The sequence below is a fragment of the Trachemys scripta genome, chromosome 6 (genome assembly GCF_013100865.1).
Source record: "Trachemys scripta elegans isolate TJP31775 chromosome 6, CAS_Tse_1.0, whole genome shotgun sequence".
Taxonomy (NCBI): Eukaryota; Metazoa; Chordata; order Testudines; family Emydidae; genus Trachemys; species Trachemys scripta.
Window position 1 is genome coordinate 102,267,627 of NC_048303.1, and position 14,400 is coordinate 102,282,026.

A 14,400-nucleotide genomic window follows, 5' to 3' on the forward strand; every position below is an offset into this window, starting at 1 on the left:
GCTGATGTGATTAGGTCCTATGATGATGTCACTTGAATTGTAATATTTTGAGAATGAACTTTCTAAACAAATATATTTACTTGCTATGTCTCCTGAGTTTTCTTTTCTTATTAATTCTTTAATTCGTTTCTCTGTCTTCATTTTTCCTACCATCTGACTTTCTGTTTCTCTTGGTGTTTCAATTTTTCCTTTAATTAACTTTTTATTTCCTTTTTTTCCCCCCATCTAAATTTCTCTGAAAGATGGTGCTGGGTCCTTTGGGCATATGTTCAGCCCAGCATGTCTGTTATCGACCTTACCACTTCAAACCTGTGAATTTTGTGAGAATTAGTCCAGAGTGGTGAATGGGGAGCAATCATTTGACCTACGGGAAATAGGCTATAAAAGGTTTTTTATTTCAGGAAGGATTCAGCAAACTGGGAGACCTATAGGAAGCAGAAGATGTTAAGGGTAGGCTCTCCTTTCCCTGCCCTTTCACTTCCCCTAAGTTACTCCTCTTGAACTCATTCCCCCCCATCTGCTCTGGAGTACCATAGAGGAGAAAGAGCTGATTGATGTTTTGTTACCTTTGGATTTTAGCTAGGCCTGTCTCTTCTCCCTGTGGCAGAGACTGGAATTTTAATTATGAAAAGGGCAAACAAATGCAGAGTTAAACTTCTAGAATCTGGAGGCACGTTGAAAGAGGATGTCACACCTCAATAAAGTGAATTTTCCTTATCTCGTTATGGTATTAGCTCTCAAATCTAAAAATAGCTAGTATTAACATTTAAATGGTCAACTATTTCACTGTTGATCTTAGCAAAAAAAATAAATCTATCTATTTGTGCAGCATTAAAGGTGCCTCAGAACAGAAAGATTAAGAGGATTTAATTCTTCCTTGTCTTGATGACATTCCTTTCTTTTTGGAAGAAAATAATTTTTCCTCATAGTTAATAAAGTACAATTTCCAATAAAAATCAAAGTTCCGATAATTAATTATTTTGCAGGAAATCCTCAGCATTTCATGGGAGCGGTTTCGGAACGGAGTAATTTTTAGTAATTGGGGAAGAGATGGGAAATGAGTCAAGGGTAGGTAGTCCAGATGTGTTTGCAGAGTGTATAAATAAGGCCTTTGTAAGAAGGTTCTGGAGGCATACCTCCCTTATTAGTATTTTTAAAACACCTGCCAATTGCTGCAATATGGAGGGATCTAAAGGTTCATAAAGAGCTCTTCAGGAATATCTTTATGAATCAAGTTCTTTGTCCCCTATTTCTCCCAAAATAGACTCAGGCTTAGTCTATGCTAGGAATTTATGTCCGTATAAATATGTCACTCTACATCCCTGAGCAATGTAGTTGCAGTGGTCTAATGCCAGGTGTAGACAGTGCTATGTCAACGGGAGGGCTTCTCGTAGCGTCCCGAAGACAGCAAGCAAGCTGATTTTCAGTGGCACTCACACTGCCCGGGTCCTGGCCACCGGTCCGGGGGGCGCTGCATTTTAATTTAATTTTAAATGAAGCTTCTTAAACATTTTAAAAACCTTATTTACATACAACAATAGTTTAGTTATATATTATAGACTTATAGAAAGAGACCTTCTAAAAATGTTAAAATGTATTACTGGCACTCGAAACCTTAAATTAGAGTGAATAAAGAAGACTTGGCACACCACTTCTGAAAGGTTGCTGACCCCTGGCATAGATATTGTCTTCACTAGAGCACTACAGCAGTGCAACTGCATCATTGTAAGTGTAGACAACCCCTTAGTTTCTCCCCTTCCCCAAAACATTAGATCACTCCTTCCCAAATCATTCTCGTCTCTTGTTTCCCCCGGCTGCTTTTGCCAGACTTCCACTCTTGGTTTTACCCAGCAATTCCATTTTGCATTGCTGGCTTCTCACAACCAAGATTCCATGTCTGAGGGAGTTTTTTTTCCGACTTGAGATTGGATTGGAGTAGCAGGGTGGACTTCTGGTCAGAGAAGAAGCATGGAAGGTTGGCAAGTTGCTGCTGGCTTTTGGAGTGGAGCAGACTCAGTTACTCAACAAAACTTCCTCATTACCCACTGCCTGTTGCATGTCCATCCTGAGCTCAGGAGACTTCCCCTGTCTTTGTCCCCTCATAGTGATCCCATGCTTCCTTTGCTGGTTGCTTGATTGGAGAAGAATCAAATCTGAGCTAGCAAGCAGGGCTGTAGCTGGCTGGAGACCCAGGATTGTAATGTAAAGCAGCTGACAGCAGATGGCTGCATTGTGTACTGCAGTCAGTCAGATCATCATCAGCAGTCTAAAGCAGCCTTCACTTATCACTTCCAAACAGTGCATCAACGCATTTGCATAGGGACTAGATGCTGAATGGCCCTGCAATCAGTTAGTCAGGGAAATGGTGAAGTGGCCCAGTTTGGGCCTGGAGACCATTGTTTTGGGGAAAATATACATAATATTTAGGGCTGTTGATTAATTGCAGTTAACTCATGCGATTAACTCAAAAAAATTAATTGCGATTAAAAAATTAATCGCAATTAATCACACTGTTAAATAATAGAATACCAATTGAAATGTATTAAATATTTTTGGATGTTTTTCTACATTTTCAAATATATTGATTTCTATTACAACACAGAATACAACATGTACACTGCTCACTTTATATTATTATTTTTGGTTACAAATATTTGCACTGTAAAAAAGAAAAGAAATAGTATTTTTCAATTCACCTGATCCAAGTACTGTAGTGCAATCTCTTTATCATGAAAGTGTAACTTTCAAATGTAGATTTTTTTTGTTTTGTTACTAAACTCCACTCAAAAACAAAACAATGCAAAACTTTAGAGCCTACAGGTCCACTCAGTCTTATTTCTTGTTTAGCCAATTGCTAAGAGAAACAAGTTTGTTTACATTTACAGGAGATGCTTCTATCTGCTTCTTATTTACAATGTCACCTGAAAGTGAGAACAGGTGTTCTCATGGCACTTTTGTAGCCAGCGTTGCAAGGTATTTATGTGCCAGATATGCTAAACATTCGTGTGCCCCTTCATGCTTTGGCCACCATTCCAGAGGACATGCTTCCATGCTGATGATGCTTATTAAAAAAATAATGCATTAATTAAATTTGTGACTAAACTCCTTGGGGGAGAATTGTATGTCTCCTGTTCTGTTTTATCCACATTCTGCCATATATTTCATGTTATAGCAGTCTTGGATGATGACCCAGCACATGTTCGTTTTAAGAACACTTTCACGGCAGATTTGACAAAACGCAAAGAAGGTACCAATGTGAGATTTCTAAAGATAGCTATAGCACTCGACCCAAGGTTTAAGAATCTGAAGTGCCATCCAAAATCTGAGAGGGACGAGGTATGGAGCATGCTTTCAGAAATCTTAAAAGAACAACACTCTAATGCGGAAACTACCAAAAAAGAAAATCAACCTTCTGCTAGTGGCTTCTGACTCAGATAATGAAAATGAACATGCATCGGTCTGCACTGCTTTGGATTGTTATCGAGCAGAACCCAACATGAGCATAGGCGCATGTTATCTGGAATGTGGTTGAAGCATGAAGGGACATATTAATCTTTAGCGCATCTGGCATATAAATATCTTGCGACGCTGGCTACAACAGTGCCACGAGAACGCCTGCTTTCACTTTCAGCTGACATTGTAAACAAGAGGACAGCATTAACTCCTACCAATGTAAACAAACTTGTTTGAGCGATTGGCTGAAGTAGGACTGAGTGGACTTGTAGGCGCTAAAATTTTACATTATTTTATTTTTGAATGCGGTTTTTTTGTACATAATTCTACATTCAGGGGGGAGGGATAACTCAGTGGTTTGAGCATTGGCCTGCTAAACCCAGGGTTATGAGTTCAATCCTTGAGGGGGCCATTTAGGGAACTGGGGTAAAAATCTGTCTGGGGATTGGTCCTGCTTGAGCAGGGGGTTGGACTAGATGACCTCCTGAGGTCCCTTTCAACCCTCATAGTCTATGATTCTATGATTTGTAAGTTCAACTTTTCACAACTTTTTACAGAACACTTTGTGTTCTGTGTTGTAATTGAAATCAATATATTTGAAAATGTAGAAAATATCCAAAAATATTTAAATAAATAGTATTCTATTATTGTTTAACAGTGCAATTAATCGCTCAATTAACTTTTTAAATTGCTTGATAGCCCTAATAATATTATAATTTTGTACTTTTATTTTTATCACAGATATTTGGCCTGATTCTGCATTCCTCACTCAGACCAAACTGCTATTACTTGTAGTGGGAATTTTGCCTGAGTAAGAATTGTAGATTAAAGTCAGTTAACTGGCTTCTAGATTCTGAGGCCAGAGGAACCATTTTGATCAACCTCCTAGTCTGGCCTCCTGTATAACACAGGCCATAGAACTTCCCCAAAATAATTCCTTTTGAACAGAGCATAATTAACTTTAAAAAAAAGTCCAATCTTGATTTTAAAATTGCAAATTATTGATGGCTTTTGCTAAGTAGTTGACTTGGCTCTAAAGGCAAGATTTGGAAAATATTGTAAGGAGATATTCCCGAGATTGTCTATAGATGCTTTTCCCAAACTTTTGAAAGCTGAGTGTCCTCTTCAGGAAGATGAACCCAGTTGCTCATTCCCCTTCCCTCCATAGCCCTGCCATATATTAAAGACTGATATGCATTAATTTATACATTTTACACACTGCTCTACCTGGCCTCTGACTTTTCCCTCCACCACTTTGGGAAATGTTTGTGTAGACCTTTATAGCTATGTTCTCTCTCTTCTTATGTGTTTTGAACAGCAAAATAATTAATTATTTACTTTTAAAATATTACCATTGGCATTAAAGTTAGCACCCATTGAAATGAATGAGGAAGCTCACACCTCAGAGCTCTAGTGTCTGGCTGACTCTCTGCAAACTCAGAGAGCATTGGTGATACTCAAGCTATGTCTACACTGCAGTTTATGTCTGCATAATTTATGTTGCTCAGGGGTGTGAATAAACCAGCCCCCAGAGTGACATAAGACGCACCGACATAAGTGCTGGTGTGGACAGTGTTATGTCCTATCTCTCCCACCATCTTAGAGTGGCTACTGTAGGCTTTGTCTATACTAGCACTTTTGTCGGTAAAATTTTTGTCGGGTCAGGGCTGTGAAAAAACCACATCCCTGACTGACAAAAGTTTCACCAAGAAAGGCGCTGGAGTGGACAGCGCTAGGTCGGCGGGAGACGCTCTCCTGCTGACATAGCTACTGCCACTTGTTAGGGGTGGTTTAATTATGCCAACGGGAGAGCTCTACACAGGAGACCTTACAATGGCACAGTTGCAATGGTACAGCTGTGCTGCTGTAAGGTCCATAGTATAGACTTAGCCTTAAAGAGCTCTAGTGTAAACTCTCTAGTGTAGCCAGTCCCTCACTTTATGTTTTGAAGTTTTCTTTGCAACCATAACAGTTAGAGTCAGTCTCTTTTAAAAATGAAAGCTGAGACTAGGGAAAATGATTTGGAGATCTGTCCATGTCCGTTGGCTTGTGCTTTGTTTCCCACCATATGGGCACTCTTCACAGTTTTGAGAAATACTGGTCTGTAGTTGTGATGTGGTAGACAAACTGCACACTGGCCGTTTGCAGTGTGGGAGGTATCCCAGTCATCCATAGGCCTCTCCCCTTTTGAACTCTTGAAGCAACTCTGTGGGATTTTGATCCTAGTGTAGGGGATGTGGGAAGAAAAGGGACTGTCTTTCTGTTCTGTATTTGTACAGCTCCTAGTACAGTGGGGTCCTGGTTCTTGACTGGGGCTCCTAGGTACTACAGAACTACTACTACTACTACTACTAATAGGGTCTCTGAGGGTACATCTACACTACAGCGGGGAGTCGATTTAAGATACGCAAATTCAGCTACGTGAATAGCGTAGCTGAATTCGATGTATCGCAGCCGACTTACCCCGTTGTGAGGACGGCGGCAAAATCGACTTCTGCGGCTTTCTGTCGGCGGCGCTTACTACCACCTCCGCTGGTGGAGTTAGAGCGCCGATTTGGGGATTGATTGTCGCGTCCCAATGGGACGCGATAAATCAATCCCCGAGAGGTCAATTTCTACCCGCCGATTCAGGCGGGTAGTGTAGAGCTAGCCTGAGACTTGCTGAGCAAGAGTGGGTTAACAAGGGCTTGTGAGCCCAATCAACCCACCCCAGTTGCGGTAGGTGTCAGGAGTGGAGAGAGTAGTTAGATTGCTTGGTAGCTAATCCAGAAAGAGAGGAGACCTCCAGGCATCTTTCACAGAGCTAAAAGTGGTTGCAGCCAGGAACCTGAGACAGCTTGTTAGCTTGGTGAGCCTCCAGGTGGATGGAAAAACTGAGTGTAGGGAGACTGACTGGCTGACCATTTGTTTGAAGAGAGGCCCTGAAGGAAAGGGCAAGGTCCTGCTGAAGGCTTGCCAGACAACCCTCATTTTTTTTCTTGTGTTTTGGGACTTTGATATCCTAGAAGGAGTGAACTGGAGAGTGTCTTAGTCAGAGAGCTAAGGCTCTCCAGCACCAGATTTAGCTGGAGGTAGTGGTCGACTATCAGAAACCCCAGGATAGGTTGAGCACTGCCATGTTGGGCTGCAAGGGGACACCCCAGAGGCCAACCCTTCCACAATAGTGTATTGTCTAAAGTCAAGAGCGCACTTTTTTTTTTTGATCGTAGATCGGAAGACCGGACATTGTCCTTGAAGAGAGTTGCTGAGAATTATGTTAATCTGTTAGATTTGTTTTTGTCTTCACTGCTAGAATCATATTACTACGTGAGGGAGAGCTCTGTGGCACGATCTCCTTTTTCAAAGAAATAGTCTGGCAAGAGCAGTAGTTAAGGAGTGGATTAGCCTTTCCATGAGAAGCAGTCTTTCCTCCCTTATTGGCAGGAATTTGATTGGAAGAGGCTCCTGTGCCTTCCACCATGCCCTAAGAATGATTCTTTTGAAGAAAGTTCCAAAGTTATTCACCTGTCACAAGAGTAGTGGTCTTCAGTGTGTGCAGGATTAGCCACACTCAGCCCAACTGGAGAGAGTTCACAGGACATGGACAGACCATTGAGGGTTTTTTTTTTTTTTCCAGCTAGTACTGGTCTGCTGTTACCGGGAACCAACCTCTTGAGATGAGCTCCCAAAAAGCTGCAGTTAGTTTTTTCTGGCTTTCTTGCTGCTGACTGCTACTTCCTTTCATTGACCTTGTCAGGATATCAGTAATGATGTCTGATGTAGTATATTTTACCCGTCTCTGTGTGTGCTATTGGTTTTTTGTTTTGTTTTTGTCTTTAGTTTTTGGCCATGTGAGGAATTTTTATTAGCATCAAATCAGATTTTTGAGAAAAATTCAAAGGGTATAATATACTGTATATTTTATTTAACAGTTTACAACCAAAGTGATTTTGTTAGTTTTAGGGCCACGTAGAATAGGACAAAATAAAATATGACGCCTGTTACTGTTACTCAAATTGTAAATTGTTACAAGCTGTGTTGTACATTTTACTAAAAGCAAATGCAGACTGCATTTGCATTGGTGTACTTCCTTTTTGTCTAGTTTTTTTCTTAAGGTAACCCTTTTAATGTGTTTTTTTTAAGGTCACTTTTTAAGGTACCTAGTTGTTCAAGTGAGAAACACTGAGGTAACTTTTTTTTTTTGTCCCTTTAAATGTAAATCCTTTTGTATTTCTCTTGTTTCCGTTTTCTCCTTGCAGTTAGGCAGTGATGGATTAGAATTAGACTGCAGTACAGATTGGGAAAATCTCCCAGCATCCTCTTCCTGCAGAGGCATCAGCAACCAGCATTGACTGTAGCTGCTGCCACTCTAATTGACATTTCTTTTAAATCCTGATATGGAGAGCTCCTGTGATGCCAGCTGCTGTCTTGTGAACTTCTTTTTTTTTCTTTTGCTTGATAACTAATTAATCAGAACCCCATGGGTATCGAGAAATAAAACAGAAACAGACACAGAAAAGCTAGCACAGAGACTTATCCTTGCATTGGGAGGACTCCATTTATTCACCTGAAGTTATCTGCTGATTTCATCCTGTAAGTACCCTGACTCTGTATAGTAGTCCCTGAAATCATGATTGCAGTAATCATATTTGTGGATGTTTATCTGGGGAAACCTGCCTTTGTAGAAATGTACTCTATTGAAAACATCTATAGCTTAGATAGAGTTTGTTCTACATGCTTACTGTACGTTCAAAGGGGGAAAATGTATTCAGAATGATTTATGAAGTAATTGTTTTTTCTCCGTACTTAGCAGTGGTGAACAATGCTTCTAGTGAATGAGTTTCTCTGCTGATGTCAGTGATTAATCAGCTAGAATACTGTACGTTGCAAAATACTGCAAGGTGTGCATTTTGGGATGCTCTTTTTGAAATTGGCAACATAAAGACATCATCAGTGTTATGGTGGCTTATTGCATTTGTTGATATTTTCCCCTGCCCTGGCAGCTGTTACCATTTAACCATTTATACTACTATATATGTTTGGCTTAACTATAACAATGTATTTTCAATGACCAAACCTTATGTAGAATATTGTTAGATTTTAGAGGCTGCTCAGTAATCTAAGATTTGCAACATTAAATATATCCGCTCTCAGTATAACACATCCCAGTAAATTGTTGTGAAGTTAGGAAAAATGGTTTTAGCAGTAGGATCACTCAGTCCTAATTGTGTGCTTGGATTAGAGCCAGCATCTGTGTGACGCAGTCATAGTACCATAAACATCTGGCCTTATTTGCTGTCCTACATGCTGGATGATTGGATTTTTTTTTTCCTAGAGAAATTTTAAAATTAATTGTGCTTTATTTTGTTAGAACTTTATCAGCGAACTACCATATTTTTAACTATGTACGGTTTAAACTGTAGTTTAACTTTATTTTAGAAGGATTTCTGTTTTCAACTTTATTGCTTTTCAATACCCATCTTTTATTTATGCAAACTCTTTCTGTAAAGTACCTATAAACAAATTTGTCTTGTGTATATATAAAAAGATTAGGCAGTAATTTGGGATTGCTTATTGCTCTTGGCCAGATTCTAATACCTTTTCTTATACTGAGTAGCACCTAACACTGATTTCAGTCTGACTACACATGGAGTAGTCAGACTGAAAAGTATTTCTCTGTGTAAGTAAGGGTATAAAAATCTGACCTCAGCCTCTAGGATTACAGAAATTCTTATTTTAAATTGTATGTTTAGTATTTTTTAAACTATAAAGACTGATTATTAAAATCTGTGTCTAAAAATAGTGTTAAATCAAATTGCTGAACTTTCTAATTACCAGACAAACCTGATAACACATTAGCCTTCTGTTATTTTGTACTGAAATATCATGCATCCTGACAGGTTTTTTTGATGCCAGCATTTTCATTAGTTTCCAGCAGTGTAAAACAGATTTTCTCCCACCTGCAGATAAACACCTGTCATGATTTTTATTTTATTTTATTTTATTTTCTTCTCTTGAATATTGGGTCATTTAAGTACTGCTGATCTGAATTTAGCTACTACATATGAAGCCTGAAATACCTGATGTAACTGCTAGCGGTTCCATTGAATTAAAGATGATGAGCCAAATTCGTCCCTGGTGTAAGTGAATTGACTTCAATAAAATTATTCCACTACTTCCATTGACTTACACCAGGGATGAAATATGCATGTGGTGTTTTACATAAGTAAATAGTTATCCATATACTTGGCATGTTTGGATTTTTCTCACTATATGGCTGATGCATTAATGGAAAGTTTTGGATCCTGCTTACTGTGCATATTTAGTGCTATTGTGCCTATAAGACTTTTTGCACTTGACTTCTGAAGAACGTGATGATAGTCTCAGTTAATACTGTCTTAGTATTAACTCCTGACTCATGGAATGACTTCATTGTTGGCTCACTGAGCTCCTCTCCAGCCAATCAACAGCCAAAGTGCTACAGCACTTCCATTTTGCTCAGAGACTATCTTCCAGTTTCCAGAATGCTGGGAGATTCTGATTATCTTGTGGCGTTAGTTTCTCTCCTGAAGGAGGTTATTCTTGTTAAGGTACTTAGGAGACCTGGTTTTAATTCCCACCTCTGTCACTAATTTCCTGTGTGACCTTATCACTTGTCTCTCTGTGCCTCAGTTTGCTATCTGTAAAATGAGGCTACTGATACACTCCTACTTTGCAGAGATTCTTACTCCTGGGGAAATTCTGAGCCACACAGAATTTTGCAGAAATTAATGTTGTACACGCAGAATTTCTTTTCTTCCCCACAGAAATGGGCTGTTGTGTTGCTGTCCGCCATTATGGGTTGCTGGACCCAGCAGAGCCCAGCTCACAAATAGAAGACAAGGGGAGGGGAAGGGGAGGGAACTGGAGGGTTCCCAGCAGCTGCAGTTTCCAGCATGCCCTGAAAGAAGGAGGCAGTGGCGCACAGGAAACTCCGTGCAAGCCCGGGACCCAGCATCGGGCTGTTTCTGCCTCTGGAACCCTGGGCTCTGAGAGGGTAGAGGGTGTGAGTGTCTGGGCTGCGGAGGCCCCACAGCTGGCCTGTGGGTAGGGGATGCAAGTGTGTGGGCTGGGGGGGGGGGGGGGGGGGGGTCTGGGGGGGGCATTGCGGGGCCCTGGGGGGGGGTGGGGGGGGGGGGGGTGTGAATATCTGGCCCCCCAGCTGGGGTCTGTGGGGAAGGGGGTAGAGAAACAGGAACCGGTTTCTCGAAGGGGGTTCTTTAATTCTTTACTCATGGGCAAATTTTTTGTGTGTCTGTATTGTTACAGACATACTTACTGACAGATATTTTGAAATAAAATACCAAAATAATTGAAACTGGTTTGATTATATAGTGTTATTTTGACAAATAAAATTTGCAGAATTTTGCAGAATTTTAAAATATTGTGAGCAGAATTTTAATTTTTTTGGCACAAAATGCCCCCAGAGTAAGAGAGATTGTGATGATAAATTCATTAATATTATGGAGATGTTCACATAATGTCATGAGAGGGCCATAGAAGTAAGTAGATTCCCCTGGGTTGTAATCTTCATACGCAAAAGAAATGTCCAAAGTTATATTTCAGCAAAGCTATATTTTATAATAATTTTACATTAGAACAATTAGTACTTCTATTGGTATTTATAATACTTCTGAAATGAACACACCATCCTTGGCCTTCTGGATGGAAATCATGGCACTTTTAGGTTAAAATACAGAAGAGAGAATTAGGATCTTAAAAAAAAAAAAAAAAAAAAAAAAAGAGAGGGGATGTCAAACTTTTGGACGTGAGGGTGGAATATATTATTTCAGGGAAATTCTCTATTCTCTAATGCCCTGTGGATGGATTTTGGAAGGGTATTCCCAGGATCAGAGATAATGTGGGAGAAAGCACAGTGGGATTTGTGGGTGAAGGAAATGAAGTTGGAGAGGGAGCACAAGGAACTATCTGATGCAGACAGACCGGTCCCTTTGCTTTCTTACATATTGTAACAACCGAACCTTCCCTAATATTGTTGATACTTTATCCTAAGGATTGAAGTTTGCAGGGGACAGAGAATGGTAATCTGCTCTCATCTTCCCATTCTCTAGGTGGCTCCCCCCCTTATTGCTGTAGCATGCTGCCCTGTCTCCCCTTCCTTTGTTCCTGGGAGGATGCTACCACTTCTTCTTCCTGCTCTATTTTTGTTCCCTTCTTGTTTCCCTTGATGACTTCTGTTCCTTTCCTGCTCCCATTTATCATGCTTCCATCTTCTTTTGAGGGATCCCTCTCTGCTATTCTTTTTTTTTTTCTTGATGGATGCTTCCTCTCTCCTTCCCTCCTCTGGTCGCTATTGGCCCTCTTTCTCCTTTTTCTCTGATGTCTGTCTTGCAGAAGTGGCGGACAGGTAAAGATAAAGGGGGGGGACCTTAAAAAAAAAAAATTAGTCCCAAAGATTTAGATTGTGGAACGCTCTCAACAGAGGAGCATTGAAAGTCCTATTGTATGGGACATATAAAAAATGGACTGGCTAAAACACCAATGGGAAAACTCCTGCAAGAGTTCCAGAGGATGGAAAATATGTTTCAACTTTAATGTTTTCATCCTCTGTGGTTAGATAACACAAGAGTGATATTTCTGCTAAAATAACCACTAAAATAGATAACAATGTTGAGTCTTAAATTGTCATCTTTAGGCTTTGTAGATAATACAACACCCGAAGGGTTGAATGGGGCACAGTTTTATACTGTTTCAGATCTATTGTTTGCCTGTCTGCAGACTTGGAAAGAAAGCACTGAGTTGGTTCACATTTGGAATATTCTCTTCACAACTATGAGAGCTGGAATCTCATTTTTAATAAGTGAAAGCTTAAAATAGGGAGAAACTGCTGAGGCTACCAGTGAAGTGCTGAAACAGTGTGGGCTCACTCCAAGCCCTGCTTTTTCATATATTTAAGAGAAAAAATTACTACATTTCAAAATCTGGTTTATGATTTGTTGTTAATGTCATACATTGTGATAGCACCTTCCAGGACCAAAGCACTTAAATGATGGATAAAATTCCTCTTTTTGAATATGCACTGTTTATATTTTCTACCATCATTTTGTGTCTGAAATCCCCATATACGTGAAAGGGAATTTACATATGCTGACTCGATACAGAATTTGCAATGGAGAATAGATGTGCATGTAAGAGATGCATTCTCTGGGTAGGATATGTGTACACACCTGTATCAATCATTTCACACTACCACACCCCCCCCCCCTCCGAATACAACAACCTGAGTTGACGGTGGCAGCAGTGTGAAAGTGATGAGCAATACTGCAGTTGAGAACAGGAAGTGAATTTTTGTAGAGAGGAGGTAATTTTCTTATAGTGCATTTGTAGGTAAAGTATCCAATGGCTATGACTTAAATTTTATGTGTTCTTCTAAAGACAGCACGTCAGAAGCACAATGCCAGCTGGAGTGACTAGAAGAAAAACTGTTGCTAAATCACAAATACATTTCTTGATTTTCTTTGGAGTCTTTCATCTGTATACTACCAGGCCCATACTTGCTTAGCTTCTGAGCACTAAGTTAAATTTGAGGTTTATAGGGGAATATCTGTAAATGTTGTGGAAAACATGTTTTGAATAGAACTTGTGAAACCCTTGATTGTCTTCAGGTGAGCATCCAATGAGCATCCTGTCCCTGTGGACAAAATCTGTAAGATTCATAGTAATGATTCACAAATCAAAATATAGTTATGGGGCAGATTCTGGTATCTTTTAATTTTGTTGTACACGAGTCATTGATATGAAGTATCCAAAAACAGTTTGTAGTGAGCTATTTCAGGAGGTCCCCAAGCGCGCTTGCCCCATGGGGCTAAAGCCAGGAACCCAGAGTCCCAAGCCTCGGTGCTCTGCGTGGTTAAAACCTGGAGCCTCAACGCCTTGTGGGGCAGGAGCCCCAAGCCTGCTGCCTGCAGGGCTAAAGCTGGGAGCCTGGAGCCCAGAGGCCCAGTACCCCACAGCCTCCCTTCCCCCATGGGGCTAAAGCCCCCAGGTCCCCAGCCCCGCAGGATTGAAGCCCCAAGCCACCTTGTCCAGCAGCTGAAGCCTGGAGGCCCGAGCCCCCTCCTGTGGCTGGAGTCCTGAGTCCCCACCCCCCTTCAGCAGCTGAAGCCCAGAGCTCCAAGCCCCCCCTGTGGTTGAAGCTTGGAGCCCCATTCCACCTGCTGAGTCCTGGAATTTCTTTAGCATGTTAGGGGCCTCAGAAAGAAAAATGTTGAGAACCCCTTTAAGTGTACTATAACCTCTCATTTATGGAGCAGCACCTTAGCTAAGTTTGAACAGAACTTCCTATTTAGAGCTAAAAATTATCAGTCACACACATTTGTATTTTCAGTAGGGCTAAGATTATATGTACTTAAATTCCTTGTTATATTCTCCCTTCCCCTTAATATTGGTGTAGAAAGAGCATATATAGGAGAAAAATAATCCATCCTTATAGATTTAGCCTCTTGGTGGTTTGTCCTATGACTAGGGATGCAGCATTGCAGATTTGCTGGATGAAATCCTGGGATCTCTTCCAAAGTTTCTTGTTTAACATAGCACATAAGAATTTTTGCTTACAGTGTTTTTCTTGGTTGTTGGGTTTTGATGCCTACTTGTTTGCAAGGACTGGCAATATAGAAATATAGATAAATGTAAATTATTAAAATCTCTTTATTTCAGACAGTGCAAGATAATGCTATCTATCTGCAAGAAACTACAGAAATATTGTGAGAGATTTTCTTTATCCTATTTCTGAGTTGATTGTGAAGGCCAAATTTGACCTTCTCAGTCCAATAAATTTAGGATAGTTTTGCTAGTTAATTGGTGCATCTGAGTCTTCCTCAAGTTTAGTTCTAGTTGAGTTTTCGTATTAGGCATCTATACACAGCCTTTTTAGAATACCTGGCCTGGCCAAAGATTTTAGCAAGGTGC

At 40.3% G+C, this 14,400-nt stretch overlaps 1 protein-coding gene across 2 annotated transcripts in view; it reads left to right on the forward strand.

Moving 5' to 3' along the window:
* Window positions 1–14,400, forward strand: part of TTC39B (tetratricopeptide repeat domain 39B) — a 124,359-nt gene that overhangs the window by 49,529 nt on the left and 60,430 nt on the right. Inside the window, exon 1 of one of the 2 annotated variants that reach the window (XM_034774554.1) lies at window positions 7,802–8,025. The exons of the other annotated variant lie outside the window; for it this stretch is intronic. The gene's annotated coding sequence lies outside the window, so the exon portion shown is untranslated. Of the gene's footprint in view, window positions 1–7,801; window positions 8,026–14,400 lie in introns of those variants that run through there. 2 annotated transcript variants of the gene reach the window in all.